Below are 15,157 nucleotides of genomic sequence, written 5' to 3'. Positions count from 1 at the left end.
GTGAGGCTCTTCAGAAGGAGCCCTGGCTTTTGAAGAGTTGCCAGATGAGGTCAGGCCCACGGAGAGTCGCCCCTCAAAGGCAGCTGTGCCCAGAGCGTCACCAGCTGAGTGGCCTCACCCCACCTTCAGCCCACTGCCCACGGGAGGTCGTTGGGGCCCCTCTGGGGTCCTGCCCACTGGGGTTTTCCTGTCTTCGTGGCAGAAGGAATTGATGCTGTAAAAATGTCTCTTCCCCAAATCAATCTGTAGACGTAATTCAAACGTCTTTTTTCCGGAAACTTGATAAGCAGGGTAAATATGTACATGAACGTGCACAATCAAGGACAGCTAAGCCCCTTTGCCGTGGAGTGATTCCACGGAGGTGGGAAGGTGCTGGCTCCCCTCGCTGCTGACGAGGGACAGCAGTGGAGGCTGCCACCAGGCACCTTCGTGCCACAGCTGCGGAGCTGTCGGGCTTCTGGGGGGAGGCCTGGGTCGAGGGCCTCTCTGGGGACTCTGGGTTACCTGTGAAGGGACTGTGACCCCTGCACCAGCATTTGGCGGGGCTGCATGTCTGAGGGTCCTGCCCCTGCGGGCTCATCCAGCCGGAGAGTCTGGAGAGCATGGTGAACGCCAGGCTTTTCCCGGGGACACCGGCGGAGCGTGGCCAGCCGTGTTGGGAGGGGAGGAGGGGACACGGGCGGAGCGTGGCCAGCCGTGTTGGGAGGGGAGGAGGGGACACGGGCGGAGCGTGGCCAGCCGTGTGGGGGGGGAGGAGTGGGACACGGGCGGGAGCGTGGCCAGCCGTGTTGGGAGGGGAGGAGGGGGACACGGGCGGAGCGTGGCCTGCCGTGTTGGGAGGGAGGAGGGGAACACGGCGGAGCGTGGCCAGCCGTGTTGGGAGGGAGGAGGGGACACGGGCGGAGCGTGGCCAGCCGTGTTGGGAGGGGAGGAGGGGACACGGGCTGAGCGTGGCCTGCCGTGTGTGGTAGAGGAGGAGGGGACACGGGCGGAGCGTGGCCAGCCGTGTTTGGAGGGAGAGGAGGGGACAACGGGCGGAGCGTGGCCTGCCGTGTTGGGAGAAAGAGGAGGGACATGGGCGGAGTGTGGCCTGCCGTGTTGGGAGGGGAGGAGGGGACCGGGCGGGGTTGTGGCCATCTCCCCAGCTCTTGTGGCCTGAAGGGAGGCTGGAGAACCCTGCAGGCGCTAGCCAGCGGGTGAGGGCTGGAGTCACACCGGCCACAGACACAGGGACTGTGTGGCAGGGAGGTCATGGCAGCCGGGGGGCGGGAGCCCTGGCCCGTGGCACGCTGGCTGGCGGGTTCCTGCAGCTTCGTGTCTCCCTCAGGAGTGGCCGTGGCTGCCGGGTCTTCTCCCCGGAACCCCAGCAGTGCAGGACGCAGGGCGCTGCTGGCCCTGCCGTCTCTGGGGGCCTTTCATGTGGTCTCCTGCCGCAGTGGCAGGCTCCTCCCCAGAGGCCGATTGGGTTTCTGCCTGGAGGTAGTGGGCGGTTCTGATGTGAAGGTCAGAACGGTTCCTTGCTGAGAAAAGGAGAGCGGCCCATGCACGGGGCTGCTCTTAAAAATCCCAGGGGCGGTGCGGGCCGGGGGCGCCCCTCACATCAAAGTGGCCGGCGGACGCCGCGCAGCCCCTGTGGTGCCCTCCCTCTGATCACGTTTCAGCGTAATTCAGTCGGGCCTTCGCCAGGGTGCTGGGCCACACCTGTGGGACCTGGGTGGGCCAGTTGCCTGATCCAGGCCCGTGCCCGGCAACACCTGTCGCCAGGTGAGCCCCACCTGCCCCTCTGCCTCCCTGGCCTTGGGGGTGTGGCCCCTGCCGTTAACCTCAACTGACGGGGCTCACGGACTGGGCGGTCGGCAGGGAAGAGCACCAGCAGTGGGGGCCATCACTAAGGCCATTTGGCTGCACCCCGTTCTGAAGCCCCGTGTGCCGGGCTTGAGTGGCAGAGCCCGTGTGAGGGGAGGGGGCCTGGGGACCTGACTTCCAGTAAGTCTCCACGGACTATCCTGGACTGACCAGGAAACGCCACTGTCCCTTTGTCCCTCTTTTCCTTCCTCCTTTGCTTTTCCTGTTTTTTTTCAGCAAATAAGAAGCTCTCAGCCATTGGAGAGTTTTGAAGGCAGAGTTTGGAAAGGGCGGTCTCAGAAAGACCCCTATCTAGGTGGCCAAATGGCCCCCCGTGCCCCTTTGGGCAGAGGATTCAGTGAAGTTTGCTGGCTTGGTGGACACGTAGCTGGACTGTCAGGGGCCCGAGGCCTCCCTTCCACCCACGTGCTTTGCCTCAGGGTCTGCACAGTACTCGACTGGACGCAGGACCTCAGGGAACCCTGTCCGCCCTGGCCAGGACACCGGCAAGAACCCCTGGGCATGAGGAGGACAGAGGGGTCCCCCACTACCTCAAGTGGCCTGAGGGGCAGGGGCAGGGTCTGAGGCCAGGTCCGGGCCCGCCTGCTGCCTGCCGTGGTCTGGGATAGCAGCCAGCCTCCCCTGGCCCGTGCCCTCGGGGGATGGGGCCAGGAAGCCCAGCTGACCGACTGGCGTGGAGACGTGCTTGTGGTTCCTTGGTGGACAGGGCCGTTGGGTTTCCTGGTGTGGCTCAGCCACGGTGACCGTGGTCTCGGTGGGCCACCAGTGTCCCCGTTGCCTGTGTCCTCAGCTGTCAGGTGGACCCCAGGAGTGGAGGGAGGGAATGGGACTTTGGGTGTCCCGCCTGCCTCCCCAGGGCCCAGCCCCGTGTGTCCACAGATTCCCAGCTCCTGCCCACAGGCCAGGGCAGAGCCGGGTGCCGGGCTCCCACCACTGTCACCCGCCTGCTGGCGGCTCTGCCCCGGCCCACGAGCTCCTCCTTCCCTCTGTGAGCAGGCGGTTCTGGCCATGCGTCCTCGAGGGCGGCGAACTCCAGAGGCCCCGAGTCCTCTCCATCTGGAGGTGCCTTGGACACGGAGCCAACCTCTCTTCTAGGGACAGGGACACCGAGGCAGGGCAAGCAGGACGTGCTGCCACAGGGTGGCCCGGAGAGGACTGTCCAGGCCCTGTCCTCCAGGGCTGCTCCGTGGTCCTGCCTCTTTGACCCTCTTCCCTCTCCTGAGCACAGCAGGTCAGCTCGGCAGGGACCCGAGCCAGCATGGAAGGGGCCGGCCGAGTGCTCCTGGCATCCCCGTGTTGACTTGGTTTTTCCAGTCTGGGCAGCACACCCAGGGCCTCCTGCAGGCTGGGCACACGCCTGCTGCCATGCGGCCCTCGCCTGTTTCCTAAGCCCAAGGCACTTCCGCGCAGCTTCTCTGGGCACAGTGGCCACCCAGGTGCACTGCCCCAGGCCCTCCCACTGAGTGCAGGAGCAGGGGAGAGTGGAACTAGCGTGTCCTGGGAGTCCTTTGGGGCGCCCACTGCCCGCTAAGGGAGGAGAGAGCTCAGGCCAGGGTGGAGCTCAGCTCGCTTCCCCGTCCTCCCCGTGAATGACCTTCGCCTTGTGAGAGGTCTCCAGGGCCAAGCCTCATGGAGGCGCAGGGGGCATTGGGAGAGCGGGTGACGTGGGGCCGTCCAAGGATGCAGCTCTGCCTGAGGTGCCATCAGGTCCCAGAGGCCCAGCCACTTTCAGGATGAGAGGGAGTCATGGCTGGACCAAGGGGACTTGGTCGGGACCCGAGTCTTGGGACCTGTCACTTCCTCTCCCCCTGCAGCTCCTCTGTCCCCTCTTCCTCCAGACTGGCTGCCTCGGCGGCTGAGGCGGAGGGCTGCCCGTCCTGGGAGGTGGCAGGTGGGCAGACCGACCCGGGGGCTTGGGTTTGCGGCGGCTCCTGTGTGGGGGGCTCCCTCCTGCCCAGTGCCTCTCGTTGCAGGCGTGGCCTTGTCCTTGGCGGTCAGAGCCTGTGTTCTCCCAGGGTCCCTGGACAGGACCTAAAATTGCCCATCCTGGTGTCCTCCCTTTGTGCCTGGCCCCGGGAAGCCTCAGGTGTCCCTCGGCCCGTTGGCTGGAGGCCAGAGCTGCTGCCTGCCCTCTCTCCTGGGTCAGCTCCATCACACGGCTGGGCTGCTTTGGCATGGGTCGCTGTTCCCTCCGTCCCTGGCATGGTGTTGGTGGGGACGGCCACACCCAGAGGCACATCCCACCTCTCTGCCCTCTGGGTCCCAAGGGTGAGAAGTTGCGCCTCGGGTGGGACGTGGGATTTTAAGCCCGCGACAGCCAGCTCACCTGGACACAGCTGGGTGTTTCCCTGGCGCCTGGTGGGTGGTATGTGGCGCGGGGCGCATGCCTTTCACCTGCTTTTCAGTGTCTCAGACGTTCTGCCACAAGCCTCCAGGACATGGGAAGAGTAAGACGTGAAAGCAACGAGCCAGTGCCGGCCTCTCCCACGTCCCCTCCTGATGGTGGACAGGTGTCTACCGTGAGCTGGGACGTTCTGGATGGCACCAGGGCTGGGGCGGGTGGCCGTGTCCGGAGCCCTCAGACGCCTTGGGGCAGCGTCTGGGTCGTGGTGTGTGGCGCACGGGGCGGGGACAGTGGCTGCGTGGAGGAGCGTCTAGCTAGGAATGTAGGCGAGGGCGAGGCCGGGGCCTGTGGGCAGCAGGTGGCTGGAAGGCTCCCGTGACGTCTGGCCCTGGCCAAGGCCCTGAGGACGCTTCTTGGGGTTTGGCTGCCACGCATGGAGGGGCACTGGCAATGCCCTAGGGTTCCCAGCCCGGCGTCCAGCCCTAGCTGGGCACGTGGACCTTGCGCAGGACTCAGGCCTGTCCCCGGTGAGCGTCGGTGCTGGGGGCGTGGCTCTGGCAGCTGTCCCCAAGCTCGGGTGACTGAGCAGCTTGGCCTGGCACAGGAGGAGGTGGGGGGCCCAGACCCCTGCAATCCCCCAAACCAGCCGGTCAGCGTGGCCCCGGCCCAGGCCCAGCTGAGACCCCTCAGGTGCAGGTGGAGGGCGGCAGGGTCGTTCTCCGGTCCTGAGATGCTTTCCAGGCATTAACGCCTGACGGAGCCCCTGCTGGCCCGCGCTGGGTTCCTGGTCAGTGGGTCTGGGCCATTGCAAGCCCGCTCCCAGTGACAGCAGGATGCAGCCTGGGGTGCAGCCTGGGGAACCCCGTGTGTCTCTTGTACCTCCAGTCCTGGCAGATGGGGTGCTAGCTGAGTGGCGACCCCCAAAGACGGGTCCTGGTGCTAACCTGCAGTATGTGACCGTGACCTTACTTGGGACTGGGGTCTTTGTAGTTGAGCGTCTTGAGATGAGGAGGTCTGGGTTTAAGCTGGGCTTGCACACTGACGGGTGCCCTCAGTGGAGGGGCGGAGGAGGGCGTGCAGATGGAGCAGAGGCTGGAGGCAGGGAGGTCCTCCCCTGGGCTGCACTGTGATTCCAGAGCTGGGGTGAGCGGCCTGTTGTCCTAGGCCACCCTGTGTGGGGTGACATCTTGGGGCAACCCTGAGCCTCTAGTTCAGCCCTGGAGGGACCAGGGCCTCAGATGGCCGACCCCAGGCAGCCAAGACCACCAGCGGGGGTGCTGCCACGGGACAGCCGGCACCCCATCCCACATTCCTGTTTCCTGTTTTTTCTTGAAGGGGCCCAGGGGAACTTCGGGGACACACCTGGTCTAAGCAGCCTGGGTACAGGGGCATCTCCCAAGGCCTAGTGGAGGGGCATCTTCGTCTTTTCCAGAAGGGGTGGCTGTGAAGGCTGGCTGGGTCTGGCCAGTGATGCCAGCTGGGAAGAGGTGGGCTCTGCAGTGACTTCATGGGGCCGTGTCATTGGGAAAGCCACCTGCCTGGGCCCAAAGGGGTCCCCGGAGCAGGCGTGTGGCTGGGAGGTGCTGACGGCTCCCCCAGGTGGGCACTGCTCCGGGATGCCTCTGGTGTGGCCTGTCCGCCACGGAGGTCTGGAGGCCTCAGGGAGGCCTGCTGATGGCTCATGGGGTGTCTGGCAGCAGAAGGCGGAGGTGTACTTGGCCTTGGCCTTGACCCCAGCACAGGTGCAGACTCTGCTGGGCTCTCCTCTGGCACATGAGAGGGACAGAAGCGACCTGCGGCTGTTGGCACACAGAGGGGCCGGGGTGGGTAAGAGGTGTAGTGTGCAGTGTGGGGTCTCCTAACGAGGGCCGAGGCAGGACAGCCCCCTCCCTTGCTGCTGTGGAGGAAGGGGTCTGCCTGTGCAGAGAGCCCTGTGGCGGCTGTGTGTCGCTCTCTGCAGCCCTCAGCAGTGCTAAGGCGGGCCCCCTCCGTCCCCAGCCAGCGCTGTCCCTCTGGCCTGCGCACACAGGTCTGGGTCCTGACGTCTGAGGTTGAGGTCACCACCGCTTGAGGATGCTGAGCACCCCCTAAGATGAGGTGTGCTCACAGCACCTGCATGCAGAGCAGTGGCCCAGGGCGTGTGTTGCTGCCCAACTGGTCCCTGTGGGACCCGGGGCAGATTGGCATCTCTAGCACCCTGTAAACCCACAGATGCCTGCAGAGCTGGATTGGGTAAGTGCGTGCTCCTCCTGATGCCCTGCTGGCAGTGGGCTGGGTACCCAGAGGTAATTTGCATGCAGGTGAGGGCCTGTGGCCAAGGCCCTGAGGTTGAGGCCCTGAGGTCCAGAGGCAGGGTCAGGTAGACAGGCACCTGGAGAGCAGCTGCGTGGGGCCCACGCAGTGCCTGGGCTCGCCAGCAGAGGGCAGCAGAGCTCCAGTGGCGGCGAGCTGGGTGCCCAGCCCTGCAGAGGGCAGGGCAGTCACCCCTTCCTCCCTCTCACAGGGCATGTCTCCTCTGCGGGCAGCCTTCCTCAGCCCCACCCTGGGCAGGGCATCCTCTCCACCTCCACCTTTCCTCTCCTGTGCTCACCGCTCTGGCTTCAGGGACCCCAGGGGTCTGTGTGCTGGCAGGGACGTGTCCCCTCGGCTGGCAGGAGCCACATTGACATTGCTGAATTCTGGGCTGCTGGTCTCTTTGTGGGGAGAGGGCGTGACAAGGTGGCCACTGGCTCCCCACCAGGCTTGCTGACATGGGGTGCAGGGTTGTGCCAGAGCCTCTGGCTCAGGGATCCCTCTGGGTGGGCCTCTGGTGGCCCCTGGGCCTGCCCCACCTGCTAGCCACTGTGGAGGCTGCTCAGACCACCATCCCCCTCGGGGGAACCTGCAGCGGGAGTCTGGGTGCTGGGCGGTGGGTGGCACAGACCGGGGAATTTGCTGTGGCTTGAAGACCTGGGGTTTCTGTGGACATCTGATTTGCTCCATCCCATTCCCCAGAATCTGGGTCTCTGCTGGGCCCCCCTGCCTACCCCTCACCTGATGGCAGGCTCAGATGTGGGAAAAACCACTTCAGGCTTTGTCAGGGCTAAGGAAGAGGGTCCATGTTCAAAACTCGGCAGTGGGTGTCAGGCAGGCTCTCCGCTCTGCAGGCAGGGCCACGGTTCCTGGGGGGACGCCTGGGGTCAGAGGCCAAGCTGGACAGCTCCCCTCCAATGGGGAGGTGGGCAGGACAGGGGACCGAGGCCTGGGACGCTGGGCAAGGGCGAGGCTTCCCAGGGTGCTCGCCGTCGGCGTCTGGAGCTGTTTTGGGGGCTGCTGGGGTGCAGGCTTCATAGGGACAGGGCTTATCTTATTCGTGGCTGAGTCCCCGGGGGCTGTGGCCTGTTGTGCCGGGCACATAGTAGGTGCTCAAAGCGTCTGGACTGATGGATGGAGGAGCCGTGGATGCCTGCGCCGTGGCCTCGGGCAGTGCCGCCGAGCCCCGGTAGGTGAGGGCCCAGCCGCCCTTTCTTTGCCAGCACCCACGGTGGGGCGTGAAGCCGCGGGTGGCCCTGGTACAATGTTTGTGCCCTGGTGATGTGGAGGAGGAAAGCCAGGGACCTGTGCCCACATGGGGAAAAGGTCAAAGGATCCTCTGGCTGGGCCGGCCTGGAGGGGCGGGGACCCTGGCCTCAGACTGGCTGCTGTGGGGTGCTCTGCAGCGTGCGTGCACCCTGCACCCCATTTCTGTCTCAGGAAGGAATGTGGCTCAACGCTCTGGACACCTCCCCAGCACCCACCCCCTGTGCACCTGGCTGGCTGCCTTGTGTCGGCCACTGAGGGGCAGAGGATTGCTCTGGTGTTGGGGACCGTCCCCAGCGAGGACCGGGGAACAAAGGCAGCTGTCATGGTGTCTGAAGGTGGCGGCATCGGCTCGACTGTGGCATCACAGCCGCTCATGCAGGCGGGGCCGAGCACGTTAGGACTCTGGCCGCATCAGGAAGTGGTGGGATGGGAGGGGCTGTGGGCCTGCGTGCTGGTGAGGCCCGAGCTCCGGTGGCAGGTGGCAGTGGGGACCAGGGCCGGACTGTGGGGACACGAGTCTGAGCACGTTGGCTCGTGGTGAACAGGTGGCTCGTGGGACTCCGGCCCTGGTAGAGAAGTGGCCGGCTCCTGCAGGCTCGAGGCAGGGCCACAGCCGCAGAGTCCCCTCCCGGAGGCAGTCTCCGGTGGTCAGATGCCTGGGGCAGTTTTGAGAGGTGCCAGGAATGTCTGGGGTGCTCGGCCGGCGGCCCTGCATTCCACCTCAGGTTGTTTTGCCACATAACTAAACAGCAGTGACTCCGCGTGACCACGGGCGTGCAGGGCAGTGATCTCTGCTCCGGCCAGCGGCAGTGGCCAGGGTGGGGAAGTCAGGCTGGACGTGGAAAGTCGGGAGAGCACACGGGCGGAGGGCAGGGGGGCTCTGTCGGTGGGCGGACAGGGAGGTTCCTCAGGCTCAGGGACCAAGGCGCCCTGGTGGAGGGCCAGCTGCTGCCTGGTTCTCCCAGAAGAGAATTCACCCCACCTCCTGCAGGTGGCAGGTGGGGACCCAGCACCGCACGGGGCGCTGGGCCAGGCTGGCGTCCCGAGGCTACTGCAGCAAGTCCTGCAGGCTGGTGGCGTCGGCCGTAGGAACAAGACCTCTCGGTTTCAGAGGCCAGAGGTGCCGGTCAGGCTGTGGGGCGCCCCGCCTCGGAGGGGGCTCCGCGGACCTGCCCGGCTTCCCCAGCTTCTGCGACCCCTGTGTTCTTGGTGTCCCTTGGCCCGTGGCCACATCTTTCTAGGCTCTGCTTCCGATGCTGTTTGGCCACCTTCCCTGTGTGTCTGGGGCAGAGTTCCCTCCTCTTACGGGGACGCCAGGTGGCCTCAGCTGAGGTACGTCTGCAAAGCGTGTTTCCAGATAGGGCCGTGCTCTGAGGTTCTGGGTGGATGTGACTCTGGGGACCTTCACTGGCTTGGACCCTAGCCCCCAGCATTGCTTGGAACGGCCAAGTCTCTAGCAGGGAGGAGGACAGGGAACGAGGGAGGAATCCAGGGCAGGGTGACCCTAGTGACCCTGGTGACCCTGCTACTTTGTAGCTGTTTGGCCTCGGGCAAGTTGCTGTGCCCATCTGAACCACGTGTCTGCCCACTGCTCTGACCCGCCGCTGATCCCTGGAGCTGATGGAGGCCACAGAAGTGGCTTGAGCAGGGCTGGGAGCAGCGCACAGAGTTGGCCAGGCACACACATCTGCCCCTGGGTGACCATACTCGTAGGCCTGGGATAGTGACAGTCCCTCCTTTGCTGACCCATGGTGAGGACAGAGGAGGAAGGGCACAGTGTCCTCCCAGGACTCTGCAGAGACCAGCCTCTACCAGTGCCGGCTCTGGATGTCTGCCCCTGGGAGATGGTCAGGGGTCCTCGTAGATCCTACTCTTTCCTTAGGGACTGTGGGTCCCATGGGCACTATTGGTGGCGGGTGCCACGAGGTGAGCCTGGTCACTGGTGCCTTGTGTGGAGCTGGTGCGGGTGGCAGATGTGGGGCCTCCTACCTAGCAGTGTCCTGGAGCCCTTCTCTGTTGATGGCCAGCAGGACACCAGGCCTGGCAGCCTCTCTGTCCCTGGAGCTGCCACTAGTGGTCTTAGGCGAGGAGACAGCTCTGGGCCAGCGAGACCCCAGGCGGACGATGCCATACCACGCCACTACAGGCCTGCCTTGCCCGCACCCGCGGCCTGTGATGGAGGAGGTCCGTACCACTCTCACAGGACCTGGGTGCCATATGGGCTGAGCCACGCTGGGGCAGGGACCGCCAGCCCTGCTCTGCCTTCCCTGGACTGTGTCTGAGCAAGCAGCGCAGTGTCCGCTGGGAACTTGTTCTGAGTGCCCCGCTGTGGCTGGGCTTTCCAGGGGCTGGCGGGCGCACCTGCGGTCAGCCCCAGCCCCACCCTCTGTCTGGGTGAGGCGGCTCTGGCCTTGCCCAGCCCGATGCCCTGCACCCATTCACCTGGCACAGAGGCGAGTTCCAGGAGAGGGACTTTGATCCTCGGAGGCGGCTGCTTCTGCCAAGAGCCCCCAGATGTCCCCGCCTGGCTTGGGCCCAAGCGCTCTTCTCAAAGGACCGCTCCTCCGCCAGAGGCTGTTGGGAAACACCTTGAAAAATGGCCTGTATGGTGTCTGGAGGCACAGGCTCAGCCCCAGGGTCCTCCTTGGCCACCGGCCTGGGTCCAGGACGCAGAGCCATATGGCAGGTTCAGAGAGCCAGCCAGGGCCTGGCATTCCTGCATGCTGGCCCTGGAGGCCCCGTCTCTGCCTGCCCTGTGTGCTGAACCTCCCCGTGCTGGGGTCAGGTGGTGGCCTGGCCTTGCACACCCAGCTGGCCTGGATGCTTCTGCCAGCACTGGGATGTGTAGGGCGAGCCAGGAGTCCTGTCCTGCTGCCTCTGCTTTGGCTAGGGACGTGCCACAGGGCTGCTTCTCTGGCTTTCCGAGTCGGACGGGGGCCTAGTGCATTTCTGTCCTGTTCGGCCGAGCCGATGATCTTTATGGGGCCATGGTGAGCATTTCCTTGTGGGCTCCTTCTGAGGAAGTGTGTGCACCGGGCTCTTTCCCACAGCTGGGAGACTGTGTGCTGGGCTGTGCCAAGGATCACATTTGCCACCCTTGGCGTTCTGGTGCTGGAAGGTGAACCTGGAGCCCAGCCAGGCCAGGCTGCCAAGTGCCCTCCATTGATCACTATCAGGATGCATTTGATTAATATCCGCCATGGACAGAGGCCCACGCTTGGCTGGGCCCGGCCTCCCTGCTGTTGGGGGACTCTGCGTGCTGGGTCTGGGGTGGCGGTTGGTGGCGGCTGCGAGGCTGGTGCACGGGCCTCAGGCAGGTGGCCTGAGTGACAGGGCTGTGTTGGGCTGTGGCTATGTGAACCGGCCGCCCAGGCTTGCTCGCAGCTCTTGGAGGAGCGTCCTCTGCCCAGCTTGGCTGCCCAGCCTGGCCTCTGCGTTTCCAGTTTATCCAGATCTGTGAGGCAAAACCCAACTGTCCAGTCCTGGAGCCCCTTGGCCAGTCTCGCAGGCCTCCGTGGGAAGGTGCCTCTGGGTGATTCTGGGAGCCTGTGGTCAGGGACCGGCAGCCCATTCGAGCCTCCTACCCCCACAGACTGCCCCAGCGGGACGGGGGAGGCTTCTGGGGCCCAGCCCGCACCTGTTGCGTGGTCGGAGCAGGGAGCAGCGGCAGTGCCGGGCTCCAAGGGGGCTGGCCACAGAAAGCCAGGTGGGGACAGCAAACGGCAGTGTGGGGCCTTTGGAGAATCCTGGGGAGGGGCAGCTGCGGCGTCCTGTCTGTCTGAGAGGTGCCTTGGGGACCTGCGGCCTCAGGAACGGTGAGCAGCCTGGGGACCCTCTGCCTGCTGGAGAAGCTGGTGACCGCCTGGCGGAGGCTGTCCAGTGAGCGTGTTCCACGTGGTCGAGTCTCTGATTTTTCAGGAGTTGGGGTCTTTGAGCAGAAGGGTCCCTGGAAACCTGGGTATGAGGCCCCTGGCATCACAGGGCCCAGCCCTGGCACGGCAGGAGTGGCTTGGCCACACTGCCTGGCGGCTCCTGCGGCCAGGGCTCCCCTGGGGCCTGCCCTGGCACCCAGGTGCCTTGCTGCCTGTTCGTCACCATGCAGCTGGGGTTGCTGTGGTGAGTGGCTGGCTCGGCCGAGTACCGCCCAGGCGGCCTGCCTCCTGCCCCCAGCCCTGGGGGATGGGGACCCGTGGCCCAGCCACACCCTCCTCCAGCTGCCCTCACCTGTGCCAGCTTCCCGGCCCGGGCTCTGACTCGCTCTCTGCGTGTGGGGTCTTCCAGCCTCTAGTGCGGCTAGGGTCTAGGCCCCTCTTGCCCTCCATGCCAGCCTGAGGCACGCAGGACTGCGCATCCCTGGGTACGCACCTGCTTCTCCAACTGTCCTTGCTGCCCCCCTGTGGGACCACGTCCCTCCCCAGTGTGAACCAGCCATGGCATCCACCAGCCATGGCTCTGGACCAGGGCCGGCAGGAGCCAGCCACCCACCACCCAGGTGCACTGGGACCACAGCTCCTGCCTGTCATGGTCCCGTGTCATGCCTCCTGGCCTCAGGACGTTTGCTAGGAGCTGACATGTCCAAGTCCTGACCCCCAGGACTGGCAGCCATGGCTGTCTTTGGAAAAAGGATCTTTGTAGGTGTGGTTTAGGTGGGGGCTGTGGTTTCAATATCATCCTCTACCCGAGACTCGTGTTGGGATTGAGGCCCTGCTGTGGAGCTTCAGAGGCCAGGGCTTTGGGGGCAGATCAGGACTGGACAAGGTCACCCGGGGGGACCCAGGCTGAGTGGCTCCACAGAGGGAGAGCCCAGTCAGACTGACGCTCTGTCTCTTGTCCTGTGACGCCCCGTGCCACCTCAGGACTGCCAGCCAGGGGCCACCACCAGAGGAGGCCTCTTGCCCTCCACCAGATGTGATCCAAAGTAACCCTCCTCATGACCACCCTGTCTGTGGTGTGTTACTGGCAAACAGGAGAGTGAGCAGAAGTGACCGGGGGTGAGGTCACGTTATGATCCTTGTGAGCAAGTGTCCTGTGAGAGCCAGGGGCAGAAGAGGCCCCAGAAGGCGCAGGCAGAGGCAGCAGGACGCGGCCAGGGAGCACCAGGTGCCACCAGAAGCGGGAGGTGGTGGGAAGCGTCCTCTGAGGCCTTTGGAGGGCCCGCGGCCCTGCCCCCAGCTCCCTCAGGCTTCCCACGTCCACGGCCGCCAGGGTGTCTTAGGCCACCCTTTGGGGTTTGGTGTTGCAGCAGCGCCAGGAGGCTCGAACAGCTTTCTGGGGCCTGAACTTCCTCTTTCTTAGGAATCTTCTAGATCTCGACTGAGACCCGAGAGAGGAGCCCCTGGTGCCCATCCAAACACCTGGCCGCCTCCCTGGGCAGGCATCCCGAGTCACCAAGTGCACGGATGGATTGTGCATTGTCAGTATGCGATCACTTGTTGGTCATCTATTCATCATTTACACGCTTATGGATCGCCCACGGAGGTCGGGGGCGGGTCCCTTAGATCACAGTCTGGGCTTGGCTGTCGCCAGGCTCTGCTCTGACTGATGTCAACCCATCGTTTGTGGCGTCCTCACCTATCCCTCCTTCCTTCAGTCACTTTTCCAAATGTCCCTTGGGGACCAGGGGCTGGGACGAGACTGTCCCAGGCGAGCACAGAGACACCTCCCGTGTGACCTGTCCGTGTGGCTGTGCCCGGGATTTGGGCCAGGCTGGTGAAGAGAAACCTCGGCCCAGGCCCGAGGAGGGGAAGGAGGAGCTGAGCGTGGCTCAGGGGACAGCGGCACGTGCCCGAGGTGAGGCCTGCTGGGCTCCAGCACTGCGTGCGGAGAGGGCAGCTGGGGCAGAGGCCATGCCTGTGGGCCCTGCAGGCTGGTGAGAGGCCTCTGCTGTGCTGAGGAGCCAGGAGCATTTCCAAGGCCCAGCCTGGTGACTGGGACTCTGGTGGCCCTTGAAGTGGACAGTAGGGGGGTGTGGACCCACAGGGCGGCTCCGGGATGGCCCCAGCCTGCGAGGTGTGCTGGGAGGAGGGGAGAAGCAGGCGGGGGGGTCGCCAGGGCAGGTGTCCCCGGGCCCTGCATCCCTAACAGTTGCCCCGTCTGCTGGGGCAGAGCTGCCCTGAGCTCCTGTGCCGGGCACTAGCCTGGCCATCTGCATGCATGGGCCTGGGACCTGCCGCTCCCATGAGGTGCCTTCCACAGGTGGGTACACCAAGGCTCAGCCAGGACCCCCTGGCTTTGGGTCCCTTGGTGAGAAGCAGCTGAGTGAGCTTGGCTCGGGCCGTGGGGGCCTCAGGACAGGCTGTCATTTGTCCCGGCACACGTCCCTCACACTCAGCGCGTCATGGCCTGGTGGACAGAGGTGGGTCATTCAGTCTCTGGATGTGGGACAGGCGAGGGCTCTGGACCGGGGACACTGGCTGCAGGCAGCGTTCAGATGTGGGCGTGGAGGGGCAGCTCTTGGAGGGAACGGCGTGAGCCGTGTGGACATGGGAGACGCAGATTATTCCACCACGACAGGCGGCTCCCTGGAGGACCGTCAGTGTTGCCCACCCATGCATCCACCCGCCCACCACCTGTCCGTCTGTCCCCCAGACACCTCTCCCTCCCTCCTTGCAGTCCCCGACGGTCTTCAGGTCCTAGGGGTCAGCGCCTGGTAGACCTGGTTCCTGCTCCAGGAAGCTCTGGGCTGGGGTCAGTGCAGACACCGGACAAGCCAGCGGTCCCACTGGAGCCGTGAGGAGCTGGGACGGGCTCCGCTCTCCTGGAGGGCGGAAGGCCTGGCCTCACCTCGCCTGTGGGTGGGCCTCCCCGGCCAAGGCACCTCTAAGCTTGGATGGACCAGAGGAGCCCGTGACCTGGAGGAAGGGAGCAGGCGCAGGCTGGGCAGACGCCACGCCTGGGAGGAGGACAGGTCTCCGTCCAGTGGGGACAGAAAGCCCCCGTGTGGCGTGAGGGACTCCGGGTGTTGCAGAGCAGCTGGGCCGTGGGGTGGGGCAGTGTTCTTTGGCTCTGACACTGGGGCTCAACGTGGACCCCGATTCTGTTCTGCAGTCTTGGATTTGTTAAAGGGAGCTTAAGGTCACGATGGCACCCTGCCGCCTTTGACGCCCAGCAGTTTGCTCTGGCCATCAGCTGGGGGAGCACGTGGGTCTGGCCCCTCCTGGCGAGAGCGGCGCTCCTGTGTGCGGGTCCGCGGGGCTCCCGTCCGTCGGCAGCACAGTCTGTTTGGAACTTTGGAACATTCCTGAGCTTTTATTGAATGTGGGAAGAGTCATTTCTGGAATTAGCATAGAAATTGGCAGAAGTCAGCAGCTCTTCCAGAGGGCACTTCCCGTGTCCGGGCAGGTGGTGCAGGCTGACTCCCTTGCCTGCCTTTCCTCCCAGGGGCAA

This window comes from Sciurus vulgaris, assembly GCF_902686455.1.
Source record: "Sciurus vulgaris genome assembly, chromosome: 11".
Lineage (NCBI taxonomy): Eukaryota > Metazoa > Chordata > Mammalia > Rodentia > Sciuridae > Sciurus > Sciurus vulgaris.
This window is presented reverse-complemented; position numbering follows the sequence as displayed.